The 23,800-nt window shown below is 35.2% G+C and overlaps 1 protein-coding gene across 5 annotated transcripts in view; it reads left to right on the forward strand.

The window, feature by feature from the left end:
* Positions 1-23,800, forward strand: part of LOC123554809 (uncharacterized) — a 225,118-nt gene that overhangs the window by 106,312 nt on the left and 95,006 nt on the right. The window lies entirely within an intron of this gene.

Raw genomic sequence — 23,800 nt, forward strand, 5'->3', positions numbered from 1 at the left:
TTACGCAAATACGCAGCTGCGTAGTGAAAATCTGGCAACCATACACAATTAATTGGCTAGGGTCATGCAACGGAGATGGCTTCATACACTGTCATTGCTTACTTCATATTGTGTTTGAAGTACTCATCGGGACAAGCAAGTGCGTTTTCGTTATAACCTGAGGTTGTAATAAAAATAAAGTGAACCTGTTTCTTATAGACATTATTTGTATAGCAAACTGATTTATATGATTAGTTGATTTAACGTGCATTGAAATTCACCAATTGTCTTTGTAGTTTTATAACAATTTAGGTACAGTTTTGCAATTTATCTCATAATCCTACTATCTGATTGCTTATTTTGTAATAATCCTGACCATGTGAAATATTACAATCATACGCTGTCTAGGAGGAAATTTCTATAACAAAATTATAATACAATGTTAACAATTAATAAAATGTTGGTTGAGAAATCGGAAAAAATTACATTTTCAAGGCTAAAAGCTGTTAAATATGACTTTTTGTATAACACTGCAGACGTAATTTGTCTCGCATAATATTATCTTGAGCTGAGCGCGAAACTATTAGAACGGTATATATATAAAAAAAAAAAGATATAATAGCTTCACGCTCAGCCTTTGATATCATAGATATATGTTATAATTGTACTTAAGTGTATGAAATTATCAACTATTATTCCATAGAAAATAAAATTCAATAGAAATCCATTCATTACACCTAGTTAAATCTTACGCTATTGACACTGGCACAAGTCATATGATATTACAGTATTTGACAACCAATTCACAGTGAGATAAATATGCTCATTCTATATAATTGGTGATTTAATATTTTCAGTGCGTATTACGTAACTAAATTATATGTATAATATTTCGAAAGACCTTAAACAACTTTTTTAAAAATCATCAAAACAAGATTTCAGTGTAATACTTGGTTTTAGATGTCGTTTATATAATATTATAGCAACAATCCCGCTACGTTTAAATACTTGTTTTATGATTCAATATTGTTGGTACGAAATCTGCCCAATGCTAATGTTAAAGCCTGAAATTTTCATAGTTTCGCACTTCACCGTTGTGATCTCGCGCTTCATCTTTCATGCTTTTCTGTCATACTGCATTCGTGTCCGGTCCATATCTTTGTCATCGATGGATGGATTTTCAAATAACTTGGCATGAATGTGTTCCACAGTAAGACGACGTGTCGCGCACAAGACCAAGGTCCGTAGCTCAAAGGTCAAGGTCACACTTAGACGTTAAAGGTCATTTTTCATGATAGTGCATTCGTGTCCGGTCCATATCTTTGTCATCCATGGATGGATTTTCAAATAACTTGGCATGAATGTGTACCACAGTAAGACGACGTGTCGCGCGCAAGACACAGGTCCGTAGCTCAAAGGTCAAGGTCACACTTAGACGTTAAAGGTCATATTTCATGATAGTGCATTGATGGGCGTGTCCGGTCCATATCTTTGTCATTCATGCATGGATTTTAAAATTATTGGGCATGAATGTGTACCACAGTAAGACGACGTGTCGCGCGCAAGACCCAGGTCCGTAGGTCAAAGGTCCTAAACTCTAACATCGGCCATAACTATTCATTCAAAGTGCCATCGGGGGCATGTGTCATCCTATGGAGACAGCTCTTGTTTTTATTGTTTTTTTTATTGATTTTTTCTCGAAATTTTTCACTTCACCACCGTGATGTTTAGCTTCACCATCGTGATTTCGCACTTCACGCTTCACAATACGTAAAGTGTTCACAGCGCGAAATCACGATGGCTTCACAGCTTGCCAGTGAAAGAGATGCATGAAGCGCTAAGCACCATATCACGATGGCAAACTGCAAAATAATTTAAAAGGAGTAAGAAACATTTTGCAGAATACTGTTTTAGTTGACGAAAAGATAATAATACATTTTAACGAAGTTGACATAATGCAGACGTCGATGACATTCGCCGAAATATTTTCCCTATGCAAGGCATCAGTTTCTTATTTGGTACATTTATAACAATATCATGAAACTTAGCATGTCTTTGTTGACTAGTATTCAGTTTGGAGTTATGGCAAAATTCCTTTTAACAACTCTCGAACATAAACTTATACACACATCTCTTGTTATCCAATCATAATGATGTTTTGAAAGTGTGCTACCACCAACCGTCTGTTTTGAATACTGCACACATATAACATGGATCAATGAACCACAAATTGCACGTGCAATATTACATGCATACCTAGTAAAATCATACATTTTATATCAAAGATTAAGAACGAATAAGGTTTTCGTGCAATGTTTAGCTTCAAATACATGCCAAAATGCACCATTTGCGGTTCTCAGATAAAAAATATCTTGGGGAGGATACCAAGACCCTACGCATTACCTCTGCGTACTATGAAGAATGCCCTAGCTACGCCCTTGTTAATAGAACATCACTTTTTCCAACACCTATTTTTCATGAAAGTTCTATCATAACTTAAAGAGAGGGAGTGTAATAGTTCCTAGTAAAATGCCAGTCAGTTGTGGTCTGCTACCCTAAAATATGATCACATCCTCACAATAAACCCCTACTTTCGGTTTCGATCCACAAAACTTGCAGTGTGGAGTGTAGGCCTATAAACATAAACCATCTCATTTCATGCATCAGGCCCGGATCCAGGGCCCGGCCGAGGGGGCCTGTGCCTCCCCAGTTTGCCGAGAAGTGACATACTCATCAAAGATGCACCCTACTATTTTGGCAAAGGAATAATTATTTCTCAAAATTTAGACCCAGAAATATACCAGAGGCCAACATTTCATACCTGTATTTCAAAGTTTTCCAGGGGAGAGCCCCCTGACCAAACAGTCAAGAGGGAAGTATCATACCCCTCCAATACAAAATTCAGACCTAAAATACACCAGAGGACACCATTTTCTGCCTGTATTTGAAAAATTTCCAGGAGTCCCCCTGACCCGCCCCCTGACCCCGGAATCCCTGCCTAATGTCTAACATGGGCAAAGGCACCCCCTCCAATACCTTGCAGTGTTGCACCTCGGCAGTGATGTCTTCATTCAAGACTGGTGCCCCCCCCCCCCCCCCCCCCCACACACCCCGTCAAAAATTTCTGGATCCGGCCCTGTGCACGAGTGCATGATGTATTCTTGCAGTAAAATGTGTGATTAAAGCACTTGTTCCATACGAATTTTCGAAAAACAAAACATGGAGAAATAAGAATCTGTTTACTACTGGCTTCTTTCGACTACTCTTGACGAAGCACATTTTCGACCGAATTACTGGCTTTATTCTTCAAAACGAAGCTTAGAAACATGGGTCGATCGCAATAAAATATTTGACAAAAATCATAGAATTTCTGAACAAATTTAATTTTGTTTTTGCTATGAACATTTTATACCCCGTAACAACTTAAATAACAAGACCACATGTACGGAAGCAATATTCAATTGAAAATACACATAAGAATGTGTGTATGTAGATGGATCTTGATACTAAGTTGATAGCGAATTTGAAGCGATGTGAGAAGTTTTTCTCCGGATAGGCTGCTTCCAGTAGCTGGAGGGCATAAAAGACCAAAGTTTTATCTTTATCTTAGCTGGTCATTGCATGTTATCGCTAAATTAGAAAATGGGTCTGCCTCAATGTAATGCTCATTTCATAAACGAGGACGGTATCTGCTCGATTGACAGAAACAACGAGGATGGTACCATGATACATCGTCAGAGGTATCTTTTTTTCCACACACTGTCTTCGAAAAAATCGATCTAATTTTACTGTGAATCCAGGTTTTGTGAAATGAAAGTAATGGCTAACACATAGAATGACTGCTTTTCATTTTCCTAACAAAAATTTCCTCATATAATCCGAAATAATACCATCAATCGTGAAAATATATACCATCGCCTTAAAATATCTTCATTTTCGCAGTAAAAAAATGTATTTTTTTTCAGTTATTCAGATTATATTAGATAGATATTTGACATAGATATAGTTAAGGTATGATCTTACACATTCAGTACTAAAACTTTTCAAATCTTCAATTAAATACGGAATAATAACCTGTTCAAGGTGTGAATTTCCTGTTCACCAACATGTACATAAATCACACGAGGGCGGTATCGCTCACACGAGTAGGTACCCGAATAATCAGTGTGGAACTGGCAGGCTACTTTTTGGGAACATTTTCAAACGCCAACGCTAATTTTCTTCAACTCTATATTCGGCAGACAACAATTAAACCAACTTGTACCAACAGTTTCCTGATGAAAACCTAAATTGCCGTCTATAGTTACCGCTAATTTAATTATCTGTAAAAACGTATTATAAACTGACCTAACTGTTGACGATTTCAAAATATCTTTAATCAGAATCTAGATTAGATCTATATGTGTTTTAATTTGAAATGCAATTGTTCGAAGTGAAAAAATCTTCTTTTTCGAATTTTCAGAATTTGAAAAGAACGCGAATGTGTTGAAATATTACATGCCAGATATTTTTAATAGTTTTTATACCAAGACAATTCTGGCATAATAAATGTTTGTTTTGCACATTAAACCCAGAAATGATCGGAAAACCCAGTCTTGTTTCTATTTTTAGAAACATGGCTGATATGGGAAAGCTAAAAAAGTCAACAAATAAATTTGCTTGCATACTGTCATTAGCGTAAGTAAAAACATTCTAAAACACTTTAAAAAAAGATAGTATATTTATTGAATAAATCATCAAAAACTTGTTGACAAAAAACTGTAATTCAATAGAGTGCATAGATGCCAAATATCATGTATTTTTGCGACCTGATTGTTTTGTACTTTTCGGGCAATTTAAGTGCAGTTGTGGTCAAAAGATCATGAACCAATTCAGCTGCCTTACCCAAACTAAACATGTGTCCTGTAAATGCCTTCAAAATCCATCAGAATTTAGCATTTTAAACATTTATAGTGGGACCCCTGATTCCCACACCCCCTGTTGGAGCCTACTAAAGCAATTAAGAAAATATATATGTTAAAATTTATTATTTTTATGAAAACTGCACGCAAAGGTCCGCATCAGTTTTGACTATTATTTTTTATAGATTAAAAAGTTGGCTATTATTTTTTGGAGGCCAGTGTGAAGGTCTATTGTCCAATGAGGTTGCTGATTTTTTTTCGAAAACTGTTTTATCCTTATTAGTCATGAAAATCTGCAATAATTTACTGATTTTAATGTCTTACATGTATTTGATGTCATGATGTCATTAGGTATTCGAAATACATGTAAAAAAATGTGCCAGACCATTCAGTTTTGCTGTTGAATATCAATATAGATGTCTGTCTGCATTCCGAAGCTCCAACAAATAATCACCCCATGGCTAAATTCAATCTGGGGAATATACCATTCATTTCTGAAAGATAATAGTACTTTAGCTGAAATTAACAGTCTGATTGACAAACTAGAACAGGGATTGCGGAGGCAGTCACACATTGACACAGTTTATGATGGCTGGTGTGGTATTCTTAAGAAAGAGATGTATAGTGTGTTCGCTTAGAGCCATATTTTGGGTCCTGTGCGATTGGAAAAAAGATTTATGGCGACATATACCAGTCTGTTCCGCAATGTCTGAAGTTCATTCTAAGCCATGTCGCCAGTCTGAATTCTGCGACTGGACCGAATTATGACGTCATTGAAATGGCGGCCATTTTTTAAAATTATATCTATCATAATCTTCAAAAAATTGATCAGAGTTGCTTCTTTTTGATGCTAATAGTGTTTTTTTTCTTGTAGCTCACATCGAACACATATATAATTATTTAGCATTATGTTATTTTGAATACAACAGCACCGCCTTGCGGGTGCTGACGCTCATCTGATTTTTTTTGTGTAATAGAAATATTGTCCTACCCATGATTTTCTAAGTCCAAAAAGGGCCATCATTCTTGCAAAAAGCAGGATAGAGTTATGTTTCTTGATGTACAGTGTCCACTTATGATGGTGAAAAACTGTTGCAAGTTTTAAAGCAATAGCTTTGATAGTTTATGAGAAAAGTTGACTTAAACATAATACTCAACCAAGAAATTGATTTTATAAGTCCAAAAGGGGCAATAATTATTGCAAAAAGCAGGATGGAGTTACGCTGCTTGCTGTACAGGGTCAGCTTATGATGGTGAACAAGTGTTGCAAGTTTCAAAGCAATAGCTTTGATAGTTTAAGAGAAAAAGTTGACCTAAACATAAAACTTAACCAAGAAATCTGATATTTTCTAAGTCCAAAAGGGGCCATAAATCTTGCAAAAAGCAGGACAGAGTTATGTTTCTTGCTGTACAGGGTCAACTTATGATGGTGAACAAGTGTTGCAAGTTTTAAAGCAATAGCTTTGATAGTTTAGGATAAAAGCTGACCTAAACATAGAACTTAACCAAGAAAACCGATTTTCTAAGTCCAAAAGGGGCAATAAATCTTGCAAAAAGTAAGATGGAGTTATGTTTCTTGATGTACAGGGTCTGCTTATGATGAACAAGTATTCCAAGTTTCAAAGCAATAACTTAGATAGTTTGGGAGAAAAGTTGACCTAAACATAAAACTTAACCAAGAAATCTGATATTTTCTAAGTACAAAAGGGGCCATAAATCTTGCAAAAAGCAAGATGGAGTTATGTTTCTTGCTATACATGGTCAGCTTATGATGGTGAACAAGTATTCCAAGTTTCAAAGCAATAGCTTTGATAGTTTAGGAGAAAAGCTGACCTAAACATAAAACTTAACCAGGCAACGCCGACGCCGACAACCGCTCAAGTGATGACAATAACTCATCATTTTTTTTTCAAAAAATCAGATGAGCTAAAAAAGAACGTCATTTATACAAAGATATATTATGCCCAAATTTCAAATATATGAACAATTATTGCATATTATTTAAGGAATGATGGAATAAACATGTTTGTGAGTATGAATGGTAGTGTGTAAGGTTTAAATACTGCATACTGATTAATGTGTAAGTAAACACAGTATATATTATGTGGTATGCCACTAAAAATCTGGAAGTTTGTTTAAAACAAATGGTTGTTACTTATAGATATTAAAATGTGATTGCCATATACCCAGTTAGTTTGTATATTTAGCCAAGGTAAAGATGTTAAATGAGGGATTTCTAGATTTAGATCAATATGCAAGTAAGCATAGTACATCTTTAAAGGGACGTGAAATATAATAAAAGCTTTGGTGAAGTATTTTATACTGCATCATAATTAAATGTAAATCAAAAATAGAAACTTGTGGATAATTATCTGATAATAACCTTACAAAATTGAAAACAGTTATAATAGATTAGAAAAACTTAAATCCAAAAACACCATCAACTCGCAGGGTCTTGAACTCACGACCCTTCAAAAACTGTATATTAATATACGGTGCAACCTCTGTAGAGCAATACCTTTTGGGAGATACAAGTTTTGACTGTTATGTAGGGATTGTTGTTCTTGAGAGGTAGATTTTATAGTATATTTCAGCTTAGGGAAATTTTGATGGTGTTGTTATAGAGAGGATTTTGCTTAAGAGTGGGCGGCTTTGGAGAGGTTGTACTGTACTATAATATAGTTCTACATCTGGACTATTTCATGTAACTTTCTGAATGAATGAACTCTTTTCTTTCTAGTGACCTCTTGTCTTTCGGTTTAACACAATTGGACACAACTATAGAATAAAAGATCATAACTACATCTAATTTATCTTTCACATTACAAGTTACTTTTAACTTTCGTTACTGTTTTTGTTACGTTCATGTATTTTTGCTATTGACCCATTCAAATTGATGTGTCGCGAACCATGAAATATCGCTTTTCCGTAAAATATACACAGCATTCAGTGAAAACTGACATGGTGTCTGTGGAGCATTTACAGTCGTTTCAGAAAAGTTTAAGGTGATGTCACTTTTTGAATTTCCGGTGAATAACATTTTTTGTTATTCAAAAAATATCCAAAGAATATTCAGTTCTTTCCAAAAACCGTTATAATTATGATTCAACCAAATAGTTTCCTTTGTCTACCACAAAGGAACAATTTAATATCTTAATATTGAGATTTGGTACCTTTATAACAGACAATAAACTAAAACAGTAGACATTGATATGTGACGTCGGTGAGCTCAACAAAGCAATTTCAAGCACAAATATTAATGTGTAATGTAAAGTAAGTTACACACAACAATATCCGTCCAAGATACTTTCAAAAACAATGCATTTGCAGAATAGAGAGATAAAAATAATTTTGACAGCCCGTGAAAACTAATGACAAATTTTGACAGGTATATGATGACTCATGACCTAATTAATTTTTTTCTGTTATTTCTAACTTCCAGTTTGATTTTCATAAAATGGGTATTCTTTATTGTAGCTTACAACTCGTACATTAAAAACAATAAAAGAATATAATATATTATTGTTACCTCACAGTCGTTTTGTCTATCCATCTCTCTTACGAATTCCTATTGTTTCAGTCATATGTCAGTAATTAGAGCAACTCACAGTGTTGCAATCATACAAAACACATCCCTTATTTTCACATAGATATTGAGGATTTATCTAATGAGCACATGTATTAGAAACACAATTTCAATACAGACTGTGTTTTGCAATAATGCTAAACTATCTCAGCCGTGACGTGTCCTTAAGCCTCTGTTTGAAACACATCAATAAGTTTGCTTCATACATTTTCTTGACTTTATATCAACTTATGTTTGTTAATATCTTATCTGTGATATTGTTTTAAAGTAACTTGACAGGGAAAACCAAGATGGCGTCACAAAATTAGGGTTGGTCACATTATTTACTCTTACAGACGATATGCTGGTACAGAGGTCTAAAGATGCATTTTAATCATTTAACACACACATAAACACTTGTAAAAATGCATTTAATTTATAAAAATATAACATCAAATGTTCTGAAACTCACCATGAAATCAAGTCAATTTTTGTGCGTATTTTGCGGAAAAGTTATGTATCCAAACTGAAAATAATTTATATCCTCATACGTTTGAATGTGTCCTTCAGGTGCTCCACCTATGAACAAAAGAACTTATCCACTGAGTTTTATCCTGTTTGCTCTGGAATTTCATCAGTAAATTATAAATTTCTGTATTTTACACCCAAAAAGTTGAAACCTGCTTGCAGTACGAGGGTCGTTAAAAAAAAATCAAAGTACATGTAAGTTTACTTTGTCCTTATTTCTGAGACTTTACATCCTCACATATTAAGAGTTTTGAGTGATGTGTTCATTTCTTAGTAATTCTACATTGTTTGTTTTTAAATTTTATAAAACATTTACAATCTTTTCAATCTGTGTCCTAGTTCAAATGTGTTTGCTACTGTTTGAATAACCCTCAATGTCAAAACTTTACTGACTTGCATGGAAATCTCATGGAAAGTGTGGATCTTAGGCCATACTAAATTAATATATGTTAAATGTACATGTAATTGATAAAGTACATTTTCTTGATTTTCTGTTGCCTCCCAAAAAATATAGAGACAGTTTAGATAAGGATTTCCTCATTTGAACATGAAGGGTAATAAAAAATAATGTAATATACCCAAAATCAGCTATGTTTTGGTTCATTTTCCATTCATAGGACTGGGTGAGTTTTACAATAAACATATTTTTGGAATTGCATAGCCCCTTGTTACTGAATTTATTTGCAACAAAATATTGAAATGTATAATTTACTGATGAAATTCCAGAGCAAATAGCATAAAACTAAGAGGATAAGTTCTTTTGCTCATAGGTGGAGCACCTGAAGGACATATTCAAATATATGATGATATAAATTATTTTCAGTTTGGATACATAACTTTTCCGCAAAATGCGCACAAAAATTGACTAGTTTTCATGGTGAGTTTCAGAACATTTGATTTTATAATTTTATAAAATAAATGCATTTGTACAATTGTTTATGTGTGTGTTAAATGATTAAAATGCATCTTTAGACCTCTGTAGCAGCATGTTGTCTATAGGGGTAAATAATGTGACCAACCCTAATTTCGTGATGCCATCTTGGTTGTTCATGTCAAGTTACCTTAAATATTATTGTTTTATACCTGTAAACATGTACTGAATGTCTCATTACAACAACACTAAGCTCCAATAGCACAACTTTGTACGATATGGAAGCTATGTCCGTATATGGTATGTTAAAATTATGGTGGCAAAATGTGTCCAAGCGCTTATGCAACAGTCTTTTCTACCATTCAAGGACGTATTCAATATGACGACCATGATTTATCTGACACAGACTGACTGCATCTCGGTAAAGTGATTGTGATAGAGCCGCATCGGTAGGGACACAGTGGATCGTACTAAAATCAGATATGAAACGATTATTGTTGCTAAGACAACAGTGTCAAATGTGACTGAAAATAAACAAATGCCCCTAGTACTCACTAAAAGTTATAACAACTCTTTTAGATAAAAAGCCTGTTTGTTTTCTGTCAAGAAAGGCAATCGCAAATATTAGTTGTTGAAAGAGGCCAATGCTGTGTGGGTGAAAAATTACAGACGGCAATCAGAAAATCTTACAATATTTCAAATACGTCTAAATTCGGCAATAAACACAAAATATGCCAAGCTGTTGTCGATGAAACGAATACACAGTAATTCAGGTTTTGGACGGAAAGGTTAACATACAAGAGCTTTACAACTTAATTCTTTAGGGTGAAATATGATACTCATTCCTCTGGCTGGTACTGGTACAGGACCAGTAACGGTTACTGCTGATAATCAAGATTTTCTTAGGAAGTTCATTCATATGTTATTGCACGTTTTCAACGTTGATTGATTCTTGGTCCTTCCGCGGGAAGCGAGAGTGACAGTTTGTAGCATTTTGTACATGTCATGCACAGCCACGTTCTCAACTCGTCACAGACTCTTATGTGCTCGACCCTTACATGTACGCATACATGCACAATAACATTTACATGCTGCAGCCGGTAAATTATACTTTAAACCACATATACTTGGGTTTTGGACCATCTACGACCTTGTCCCGGTCTACCAAATGCCAAATGCAACAACAACCATTGAACAATATCAAAACCCAATTACCTGTGCATTAAACATCAAGAAGTACAGAATTAAAATACTTCTTACAGGGGTTATATGTTTAAGTAAACTACTTTTAGCCCATTAGAATCAGATAGCTTATAATAATATACAGTAAGTGTTCTCGAATGATAGTATTTATATTCCAAGAAACTTCGTGAATGGTCGCAATATATGTTCTCTGCCGTTGGCAATTGTGATTTCAAGAAATAGACTTTTGATAGCAAGAATTATGTAATAGAACTGTTCTCCAAATTCTTCAGAAATATTATTAAATCTTGTGCCAGCCCTTTGGCCATTGACAAAGTTATCACAAAACCTTCAAGAGTTACTCCGAATGCCAGACGATGGCAAATGTTTCATCACCCAGCCGTGATACACATCATGAAACATTTCCTTCTCACAAATATTGCTTGCCACAGACTGGGCTGAAATAACCGACATGTTCTAAAGTGATGGTAACAATCAAAACTATGGACTGTGGAAAGTTGAATATTTAAAAACTCAGTTATTGTTTAATGAACTTGTGAGTTCCTATGGAAACTATTAACCCTTACTTTTGAAAGGTTTATATTGAAATAAAACATATCTACCGGGAAAGAAACGTTAGAAGAAAGGTAGAAATTCTAATCATTGCATTTGATCTCACTTAGTGTGGATGATTAAAACCATTGTGGAGTTCAACTGGGCCAGCAAATTGGTTCAGAATAATGTTCATGTGTAGCAGAGAATGAGCTTTGTTCCTTTACATGCTACACGAATATCGAAATTGACAAGTTTACATAACTTTGAGATAGTTTAAAGTGCTCATAAAAGGCTACAACACTATAGGAATATTGATGATAGTCATACATTTTAATGGTATATCAAAGAAATATATCAACATGAAAATAATCTGTTAAAATAAAGTGGGTGGGGTAAGATATATTTGGATCATTTTACATTATTTAATTGTTTATATACTTCCATATTGTTATTACATTGACTACAAATATTCAATGATGAAACACCAAAGATAATAAAATGAAGTTTTGCTTTGTAACTTAAATAAATTATGAAAAACGCAAAGTTATATTTTCAAACATGGGCGCCATTTTGATGAGGCCAGATCGGTTCATTCGCAGAACTCGGACTGGCGACATGTCTTTTTGTAACCTTCAGACATGGTCTAACAGTTTGGTATATGTCGCCATTAATCTTTTTTCCGATCGCATGTGAACCCCGTTCTGAATACCATATAAAACTGTTGCACCTAATTTGTATTTTCCTAAGAAAATTAGGAAACCAAAACTGTGGTGGAATAGCCATCTTACTGAATTGTCCCAAAATGTACATGTTGCTGAAAGAAACTGGCTTAAATGCATAAATAGGTCAATGAAAGGCTTGCTGAAATATGAATTGTATGTATTTAGAAACAGTTTGACAGAGAGGTACAAAGAGCACACTGGTATAAGCTACAGAATGATTACTGTCAGACTTAGAAACTGACCAGAATATATTCTGGTAAAAGATAGGTAAGGTCAGCTGACCACACTAATTCCATACCAATACAGGTTGTTTTAGATGATGGCAATATATCAAGCAAGATAAATGGAAACATGATTTTTGTAGGTTATTGAATGTTAATAGGTATAATAGGTCAGAAAGAAATGCTTCTGATGTCACTATTGTAAATGATGAGTTGGACCAAAATAATTAGCATTCTCGAAATAATTAAGGCTGTTGAAAGGGCTAAAAATGGTAAAGCTGCTGGAGTTGATATGATACCCACAGAGGTTATTAAACATGATCCATCTATTTTAGTTTTACTTAGCTTATTTAATATTGTTAATTTTACAAACAGGAAAAAAGGATTTTAAATGAGAGAATTGTGAAATGGACTGATGCTAATGATCTTATTGTCGAAGAGCAAAATGGTTTGCATAGAAAGCGCAGTACCATTGACCAATTGTCTGGAGTTTGAGGAATATCAGTTAATAGACAGGCAACATTCTGTGCCTTCATTGACTTTTGTAAAGCCTTTGGTTTAGTGAATGGAGGTTGTCTTTGGAATAAACTAGTTGATATTGCAATGTTATCCAAAATGCGCTTTGCAGTAAAGTCGTTGTACCATGATATTTCAATGGCCATTATACGGATTGTTTCTCTGTAAACACCGGTTTCTGTCAAGGTTGTTCATTATCTACTATGCTGTTTAATTTATACATCAATGATTTGGCAGTTATTGTAAAAGAATACTGGTATTAGTATTGATATCGGTAATGAAGGTATCTGTATTTTACTGTATGCTGATGATATCGTTCTAAGCGGAAAATGAAAGTGATCTTAGCTCATGTTGTGTATTCACAATGATTGGTGCACAAGTAATAGCATGTTTGTTCATGTTAGTAAAAGCAAAGTTGGTGCATTTTAGGTCCAATGCTGTACAACAGTCTGATTCCATATTTAAATGTGGTGATTCTGATATTGAGTGTGTCAGTAGATATGTATACCTTGGCATTACGCTCACTGAGCATCTTGACTAAAATGTAATAGCAAAATTGTAGCTGAGCTCTGAGTGCTGGTCGTGCCCTCGGGCATCTCATTGCTCGCTTCAAAAATAGTGGTGGCTTGCCCTATAGTGTGTATACAAAGTTGTAGTCCCAGTTATAACCTATGGGTCCTCTTGTTTGGGTTTTGCGCACAATGTCATGTATCAATGCTTTACACCACAGAACAATGAGATTCTTCATGGGCACAAAGGAAAACACCAAATGATGCAGTGCAAGGTGACATGGGTTGGAAGCCTATTATAGTACACTGCCTTTCGTAATCGCGCTCGAAAATAATTGAGAAATATAGCCACATATAACAAATTATTCCTTGGTCTTTGACAAAAACAATTTACATGTATCCCTTCTGGCGATTGTGACTGGATCCGGAAATGACGTCATCAGTATGGCCCCCAGATTATGAAAATTATACTGCTAAATTATGTCTGAAGAAATCAGTAGAAACCCTTACAGAAGAAAAAGGCCTGCTGCGTACTCTTGCTGTGTACATACAGCGTATATGATGCGTACATGATGTGTACTGAAATCAAGGGCTTTAAATAGTACGTAGGATATACACCGCACATACACCGATAGTACGTTTGTAGTACACTTTTGACATGCAAATGAGCTCTGCCACGTACTACTTGCTGCGTACATGCTGTGGACTACATAGCAGGGGCGTCGGAAGGCGTTTGATATTGGGGCCGCGAGGTGGGGGGGGCCCTCCCCCTGAATTTGTTTTAAAACAGGATCATAAATGGCGAGTTCTGGTGCATATAAGGGTACCGAATCGTATCTCAAGTCTCCAGTATTTTCTTACTATTTACATGACTATAAGCAAAATAAAGTTTAATAAACTCTTATCAGAATTAATAATGTATAACGCAATACAAAGAATGCATGTATGTTTTTTTTGTATTTAATGTATTGAACAATAATCATTCATGTTACATTCATTTCTTATTTTTGTTTGAAATACTTTTTGAGTAAAAGCAATTTATGTAATTAATTCCTTACATCTTAGCAGTGTGATAAATGTTAACACTTACCTCTTTCATTAAATAAAAACATGATAATTATTTTTCTGAGTTTTATAAGTTACCGGTAATACCTTAGATCTTTGCGGCTGGGTATAGCTTAAACGTTCCATTGACTAAAGACATGCCAATTAAAAACATGCTGATTTGTTCATGCGTAATTAAGTCCAATCACGGACACGTGTGTACGACTCCAATTAATACCCTCGATCGTGTCACCGTCACCACGGTAACACACTAATCTGGACAGCGTGTATTGTTTAACGCGAAGCAAAATTTAATATACTATACAAAATATTGGGTCCGCGGACCTGCGACTCCAACTTATGAATTTACAAAAAATCGTTTTTGGGCAAATTATTGGCGGCCCCACTTCCGACGCCCCTGCATAGTACACAGAATGTACGCTGGAGGAATTTAGTATGCGGGAAATAGTACGCAGCATGTACGCGGCACATACTCTTTTCACATGCAAATGAGCCTGGGGTGAACTACCCTTACGGCGGCGTACATGCTGTGTACTCCTGCGGCGTACATGCTCTGTACTCCTGGCCCCGAGTCCTGCGGTGTACATGCTGTGTACTCTGCTGCATACATGCTGTGTACTCTTGTGGCAAAACTGCTGTGATAATGTAAATTCCTTACCCCACCAACTTTCGTATGCAAATGCTGATCATTTGGACAGAAAAAAAACAGAAAAAAGGTAAGTGACATGCATCAATAAGTATTTACCCTTACCAAAATAATGTAGATTGATGTTATCAAATAAATTAGTATGCTTTTCTTCATCCACTTTTCAATGAAATAAATCAATTTTTGTAGCATGTAATTTGGTAAACATTTGAAGAAAATGGCGTAACTGCATCAAGGGGAAACAACTTTAATGCAACTAAGTATAAGTGTTATGATTTATTATAGACGATGTGTGCGTAGTATATATTTATTTTTATTAAAATCCATCTGAGAACAACCTAGGACTGGAATTATATAAGCATTTATACACTTTTATGTCCGTAAAAAGTAGCGCACCAAAAAATTTTGGATTGATTTTTTCCAATGGGGCGAGCGCAATTAGCCAAAAACGTTCTGAAAATATACGGGCGGCAAATCCGATTTTAATTTGGTGAGGCCTTAATGAGTTAACATAATGAGCATTAAAGCCTTTATAAAACATGATAGAATGGTGTTTTGCTTAAGAGTATTCAAATAACAGTGAGAGCTATTAATTCTTCTCATTCGGGCACTGTTGAGGCATTATCTTGGTAATTATTTCATGTATTACAAAATGTAATGCAACAAAGTTCAAATAAGGCTTTTCAATTATCCAAGTTAGAAAGCTCCAGGATTAATTCAAAATGAAAAAGAATATATTTTTACACTGCATGCAAGGTGCAGCTCAGAAATCACTAAGATGTAAGCTTCACAAATGAACATTGCAAATAGTTTGGCAAATTTTCATTGTTCAGAATACCGGTAATCTGAACTATTCTATGCTATTAAGATAAAAGTTACTTGGAAATCAAGTTCTTGCTTCCAAAAAAAAAAAAATGTACAAATCCTTCCGGCATGAAGTGTACTTCAGACTTTTACCTAAAAAAATTCAAAGTATAAACAACAAAAGAAAATGAACAAGTCCCTCCCGCGTATATGAAGTTTACTTCAGACTTTAAATTATAAAAAAAAAACTAAGTATAAATGCCAAAAGAAATTGTACAAGTCTTTCCCGCGTATATGAAGTGTACTGCACAAATTTCAAAGTATCTGCGGTGTACATGCAGTGTACTATTTTCTTGTACAAGTCCCTCCTGTGTACATGCAGTGTACTCCCTAAATTTTCAGAGTCTGTGCTGCGTACTTGAAGTGTACTAGTGACCTCCTGCGTACATGCTGTGTACTCGTCGAAATAGTACGTGGCATGCTGTGTATGTAAAATGTACTCCTCTGGTGTACTACTGTGTTCGCGGCATATACACAGCAAATACGCAGCATGTAAGCCACAGAAGCTTGCTTCTGTAAGGGAAGGCCAATAATATTTGATATCATGCCACAAAACAAGCTAATTTGGCATTTTAAATATGTATATATACACCTTTAGAAAATGTACTTAATCTATTTATTTGCACGTTTTGAGCTTTTTAACCAGGTTTTCAACGAAAACCTGAGTTATTAGATTGGGGTAGATGTCGGCCGGGCGGGCGGGCGGCGGCGTCAAACTGGTGTTTCCGGTCAATAACTTTTGTTTCGGTAAAGATATTTGAATAAAACTTGGTATGTATGTAGCTTATATCAAGACAAAGGCTGGGATTGATTTTGGGGTTTCTGGGGTCAAGGTCAAGGTCACTGTTACTTAAAATAGAAAAAGGGTTTCCGGTCAATAACTTTTGTTTCGGTAAAGATATTTGAATAAAACTTGGTATGTATGTAGCTTATATCAAGACAAAGGCTGGGATAGATTTTGGGGTTTCTGGGGTCAAGGTCAAGGTCACTGTTACTTAAAATAGAAAAAGGGTTTCCGGTCAATAACTTTTGTTTCGGTAAAGATATTTGAATAAAACTTGGTATGTATGTAGCTTATATCAAGACAAAGGCTGGGATTGATTTTGGGGTTTCTGGGGTCAAGGTCAAGGTCACTGTTACTTGAAATAGAAAAAGGGTTTCCGGTCAATAACTTAACTTAGGAATGAGCTATCATGATGAAACTTGGTGTATAGAAAACTTATATAAAGTTGTAGCTTGGGATGGATTTTGGGGTTTCTGGGATCAAGGTCAAGGTCATTGTTACTAAAAATAGGGTTAGGGTTAGGTTAGGTTTAGGGTTAGCATATCTTCTACATGCATGGAGGGATTTTGATGAATGTTGGCACAATTGTTCACCATCATGAGACGGAGTGTCATGCGCAAGAACCAGGTCCCTAGGTCTAAGGTCAAAGGATACAAGAATGAAAACTTTGTCCGGAGCATATCTTCTTCATGCATAGAGGGATTTTGATGTAACTTGGCACAATTATACACCATCATGAGACGAAGTGTCTTGCGCAGTTCCCTTCTTTAGAATTACTTCCCTTTGTTGTTACTATAAATAGCTTATATTGTAACTTTTTCATTACTAGACTTAGGGAAAAATCGAGACTACTTTTCTGTAGTACAACATGTATTTTGACCAGTCTCTACCTGGTAAGGATTTCTGTGTGGACTTACATTTTTTTTTTTGTATTTTTTTTTTTTTTTTTTTTTTTTAAGATTAACTTCCCTTAGTTGTTACTATAAATAACTTATACTGTAACTTTTTTATAATTGACCGTAGGGAAAAACCAAGACCACTTTTCTGTGGTACAACATAGTTGTTACTTTTTAATTTTAGATGTATTTTAAGGTATCTCTACCTGGTAAGGAGTTTTTTTGTGGACTTAGAAAAACAAAAGAATTACAATGATTACTAAACAACCACAAAATTAAAATTACATCTGCAAATACAGGTGCTAGAGTAAAGAAATTTGCTTTGACGGGCGTATATTGTGACATTCTGGCACTCTTGTTTATTCTTATGAAAAGTGTTGAAAACCTGGTTTCGTGGCATTGCCGCGTTTCTTGTTGTCTATATGTTTTACTTTGTTCGTTTTTCATCATGTTTCTAACTATAAATAAACTGTTTAATTTTGTAAAGGCTGCATTCTTGAAATGTTGCATTTTGTGGAGGTTCTCCCTCAGTTGCAGAGAAGAAAGGATAGAAGAAAGAAAATGATACAATTGTTAAGTTCCAGTTACGACATTACCACCTGCCCCTGATGCCCTTCTGCAATTATTTTCATGCAAAGAACATATTACATCAACGCTTGCAAAACATCATTGGTGTGTTTAAACTAGTTAATTTGGCCAAAGGTCTCAGACTACCTTGATATCCCTTCCTGTTCCAAGGTTATATAACAGTATATATAAAAGTAACCCCCGACAGCTGAGTGCCTTATACACAATGTTGACAACTAAGATTAAGAACCCAATGAATCAGGACAGCAAACAAATACCAGAACATGTCAGTTCCAGTGGGCTTTAAGAACTACATATCGTGGCATCTTCTGCATCTTTCGTAAAATTTACTCATTTTACGCGGGTGATACACAGTATCTGGTTATTACAAGTAATGCTCTTTTCTTTTATAGTAGTATAATACAACAGTAAATCAGGGTTTTATTTACCCTTGTTGATGAAAAATAATAACGTTTTGGAAAATACTTTATCACTAAATGGCAATATCTGGTGTACACATCCTCACCGTGAATGTGTTAAATTAACAATAATGCCGCATAAGTATTTGAAGTTGATGCTTTAGAAATAAAGAAATCGGACTAATAAAATAATAGTTCTTTTGTTCAATCTTTTATGCAGTAAAAACGGCAAAAAGTTTCCTATGGACAGAATTTCTTTAAACTTTGTGTACTGACTGAGAACCAACGGAAATATGTATTAAAAATCATAGGTACCAAGGCTTGATATTGAATTATCTGCCCTTGAAAATAGATTCTATTCAGTACTTTCCGACTTTCAAGGGCAGATAATTCATGACCATGGTTGGGTACATATGATTTGTTTATTTCTTATTTCTGTTTTTTATTAGCTCACCTGTCACATAGTGACAAGGTGAGCTTTTGTGATCACCCTTCGTCCGTCGTCCGTCGTCAGTCCGTCTGTGCGTGCGTCCGTGCGTCCGTCAGTCAACAATTTCTTGTCTGCACGATAATGGTTTCATTTATGATTTTATTTTAACCAAACTTGCACACAACTTGTATCACCATAAGATCTCAATTCCTTTCTTGAACTGGCCAGATCCCATTATGGTTTCCAGAGTTATGGCCCCTGAAAGGGCCAAAATTAGCTATTTTGACCTTGTCTGCACAATAGCAGCTTTATTTATGATTTGAATTTTACCAAACTGGCACACAACTTGTATCACCATAAGATCTTGGTTCCTTTCTGGAACTGGCCAGATTCCTTTATGGGTTCCAGAGTTATGGCCCCTGAAAGGGCCAGAATTTGCTATTTTGACCTTGTCTGCACAATAGCAGCTTCATTTATGATTTGATTTTAACCAAACTTGCACACAACTTGTATCACCATAAGATCTTGGTTCCTTGAAGTGGCGAGATTCCATTATGGGTTACAGAGTTATGGCCCCTGAAAGGGCCAGAATGAGCTATTTTGACCTTGTCTGCACAATAGCAGCTTCATTTATGATTTGAATTTAATCAAACTTGCACACAACTTGTGTCACCATAAGATCTTGATTCCTTAGTTGAACCGGCCAGATCCCAGAATGGGTTCCAGAGTTATGGCCCCTGAAAGGGCCAAAATTAGCTATTTTGACCTTGTCTGCATAATAGCAGCTTCATTTATGATTCGATTTTAACCAAACTTGCACACAACTTGTATCACCACAAGATCTTGGTTCCTTTCTTAAACTGGCCAGATTTCCTCATGGGTTCCAGAGTTATGGCCCCTTAAAGGTCTAAAATTGGCTATTTTGGCTTTTGCAGCCATATAGAGACTTCATTTATGGTTTTATTTGATACAAACTTCCAAAATAACTTCAACAACAATAATTCTTGGATTCCATGACAAATCAGATCCAAGCGTAGGTTCAGAGTTATTTTATATCCGATTACCTCCCCTGATTGTAATCAAAATGGATTTATATCAGTAAGTACTTATAGGAATTATTTGAAATTTCATTATTGTCATTAGTTGGACTGAGCCAATCAGGGTAGATAACTATGGACTGATTTTATGTCAAATTACCTCCCTTTATTTCAAATTAAAATGGGTATATCTCCTTAACTAATGAAGATAATGATCTGAAATTTCATTTATGTCAACAGATTTATTTGGCAGATCCTTCTTTTGTTCACTTACAATAATTTTTTTTTAATTACTTCCCTTTTACGTTACTATAAATAGCTTATTTTTAGTAACTTTTTTAGCTCACCTGAGCACAAAGTGCTCAAAGGTGAGCTTTAGTGATCACCCTGTGTCCGGCGTCCGGCGTCCGTCCGTCCGTCCGTCGTCAACAATTTGACTGTTAACACTCTAGAGGTCACATTTTTGGCCCAATCTTAATGAAACTTAGTCAGAATGTTACCCTCGATAAAATCTTGGACGAGTTTGATATTGGGTCATCTGGGGTCAAAAACTAGGTCACCAGGTCAAATCAAAGGAAAAGCTTGTTAACACTCTAGAGGTCACATTTTTGGCCCAGTCTTAATGAAACTTGGTCAGAATGTTACCCTCAATAAAATCTTGGACGAGTTTGATATTGGGTCATCTGGGATCAAAAACTAGGTCATCAGGTCAAATCAAAGGAAAAGCTTGTTAACACTCTAGAGGTCACATTTTTGGCCCAATCTTAATGAAACTTGGTCAGAATGTTACCCTCAATAAAATCTTGGACGAGTTTGATATTGGGTCATCTGGGGTCAAAAACTAGGTCATCAGATCAAATCAAAGGAAAAGCTTGTTATCATTCTAGAGGTCACATTTGCCCATTAATGAAACTTGTCAGAATGTACCTCATAAATCTTGGACGAATTGATTTTGGTCATCTGGTCAAAACTAGGCACCAGTCAAATCAAGAAAAGCTTGTACATCTAAGGTCACAATTTAGCTCAATCTTAATGAAACTTGACCAGAATGTTAATCTTGATGATCTTAAGGTCCAGTTTGAATCTGAGTCATGTAGGATCAAAAACTAGGTCACTAGGTCAGATCAAAGGAAAAGCTTGTTAACACTGTAGAGGCCATATTTATGACTGTATCTTCATGAAACTTAGTCAGAGTATTAAGCTTGATGATCTTTAGGGCAGGTTTGAATCTGGGTCATGTCGGGTCAAAAACTAGGTCACCGGGTCAAATCAAAGGAAAAGCTAGTTAACACTTTAGAGGCCACATTTATGACCGTATCTTAATGAAACTTTGTCAGAATGTTAATCTTGATGATCTTTAGGTCAAGTTTAAATCTGGGTCAGTTGGGGTCAAAAACTAGGTCACTAGGTCATATCAAAGGAAAACCTTGTTAACACTCTAGAGGCCACATTTATGACTGTATATTCATGAAACTTAGTCAGAATGTTAAACTTGATGATCTTTAGGTCAAGTTCGAATCTGGGTCATGTCGGGTCAAAAACTAGGTCACGGGGTCAAATCAAAGGAATGGCTAGTTAACACTTTAGAGGCCACATTTATGACCATATCTTAATGAAACTTGGTCAGAATGTTAATCTTAATGATCTTTAGGTCTGTAGGTCAGGTGAGCGATACAGGGCCTTCATGGCCCTCTTGTTATTATTGGCCGTAGGGAAAACCCGAGACCTTTTTTCTGTGGTACAACATGGATGGTACCTCCAATTTTTAGGTGTATTTTGACATATCTGTACCTTGTAAGAATTTTTTTTTCTTTTTGGTTAAATTTCTTCCCTTTGTTGTAACTGTCCTTGGACTTAGATATTTTTTCTGAGGACCTTCTTGTCCTCAAGTGCAATTATAACAGGTGAGCAATATAGGGCCATTATGGCCCTCTTGTTTGATTTTCTGTCAGTAAACACAGTTTAAAGAAGAAATTCTGTCTGTATGAAAATTTAGGCCAATGTCAATATCACAATGTACAGACTCTGTACGCTGAAACGGAAGTCGCCAAAAGCTAGGCGTTCACTTTTGTTTTTCAAATTTTTTGAAGCTGTCGGTAGTAAGTATTTTTATGCTTTTTCTCTGGCTATTTGAAATAAATATTCTTGTTGTATATATTTTTCAGTGTATGATAATGTCTCTGCAACACACAGTCATTAAATAGACATTAACGCTTGAAATTAAAACATATTTTCACCAAAAACACAGATAGTCAAAGCAAAAGATGATGCATTCAGGCTAAAAATGCCTGTTATTTTGGAATTGCAAAGGAAATTCATGTCAGAACAGCTTCTGAATGTTTCATTATCAATCCATGCACATGAGTTTGTATGTACAAATATGCATTTTCAATCCTGAATAGTTGAAATATTGTTTATCAACATGTATATGAATTATGCACTGACCGCCTAGTCGCAAAACTTGATATAAAACTGTTCCACTATTCGCCAAAAAATTGTATGCCTATTCAATAAAGAAATGATGAAGTGTTTGGGCTTACTCATTGAATTAATAAATATTGTATTGTATTTTACTTGCGACAGTCAAACAGTATGTATTGGTCTATTTCACCAACGATGTCCTTGTCTCCGCCAAGAAATAGAATCGATATGCGTGTTTCCGCTAACATACGAGAAAAATATATATTTATTCCGCTCAGTTTGACAGGACATTTTGTTTTTCATTTTTAGGTTGAGACCTATAATTACCGTATTCCAGAGCTTGCAAAAATATCAGACTAACCATTTTCACTGAATGACAGATTAATCCGCTGTAAGGTTCTTGCCCGTTTTTTCGGGCTAATCGGCAGATATTCTTTTTGATATAAACTGTTTTCTGAACATGTTCTACAGTCGGTTGATATTTTCATACATATGTAAATACAATAAGGTTGAAGAATGCGTCATTTCGTATTAAAATTATGTTTTTAAGTCTGTTGATCCATCGAGCATGGCTAAGTTGAAAAGCGAAGGTGTATTCCTTTAAAACACTTCAGAAAAAACCCAGAAGTGACCGAAGCGCACAAAAATATGCCGTGAAAAAATAGTTCAAAACGTATAATAAAGATTTCTCTAGTTTAGCCTTAATACATAATGCACTCATCAGTAATAAAACAGCGTATGTTCTGAATCATTTTTATTAGTTGTATAGGATATAGATCTGCATGCGATTCTTTCAACCTGTCCTGATTCGAATGTCAAGGGAGATCACTGTGTAGGAGTAAGCTAAATGATAAACTGCTTTATTTCTAGGGGTATAACGATACATCGAAATATCGATGCATTGCGATACTGAGTGTCCCGATAGTTTGCATCGATAGAAAAGTCACGATCCAATAACAATCGCCGATAGTTCCTTCAACAATAGATAGTTTCGATAGTTTTGAAATTTTAGTAAATACAGAAAAAATTAATAATTCATAAACCAAAAAACAGAGCCAGTTCTCATTTGCGCTTCGGAAAATGTTTACGTCTCCATTACATTAATTACCCTCATGGAATTAA

This window comes from Mercenaria mercenaria, chromosome 7 (assembly GCF_021730395.1).
Source record: "Mercenaria mercenaria strain notata chromosome 7, MADL_Memer_1, whole genome shotgun sequence".
Taxonomy (NCBI): Eukaryota; Metazoa; Mollusca; class Bivalvia; order Venerida; family Veneridae; genus Mercenaria; species Mercenaria mercenaria.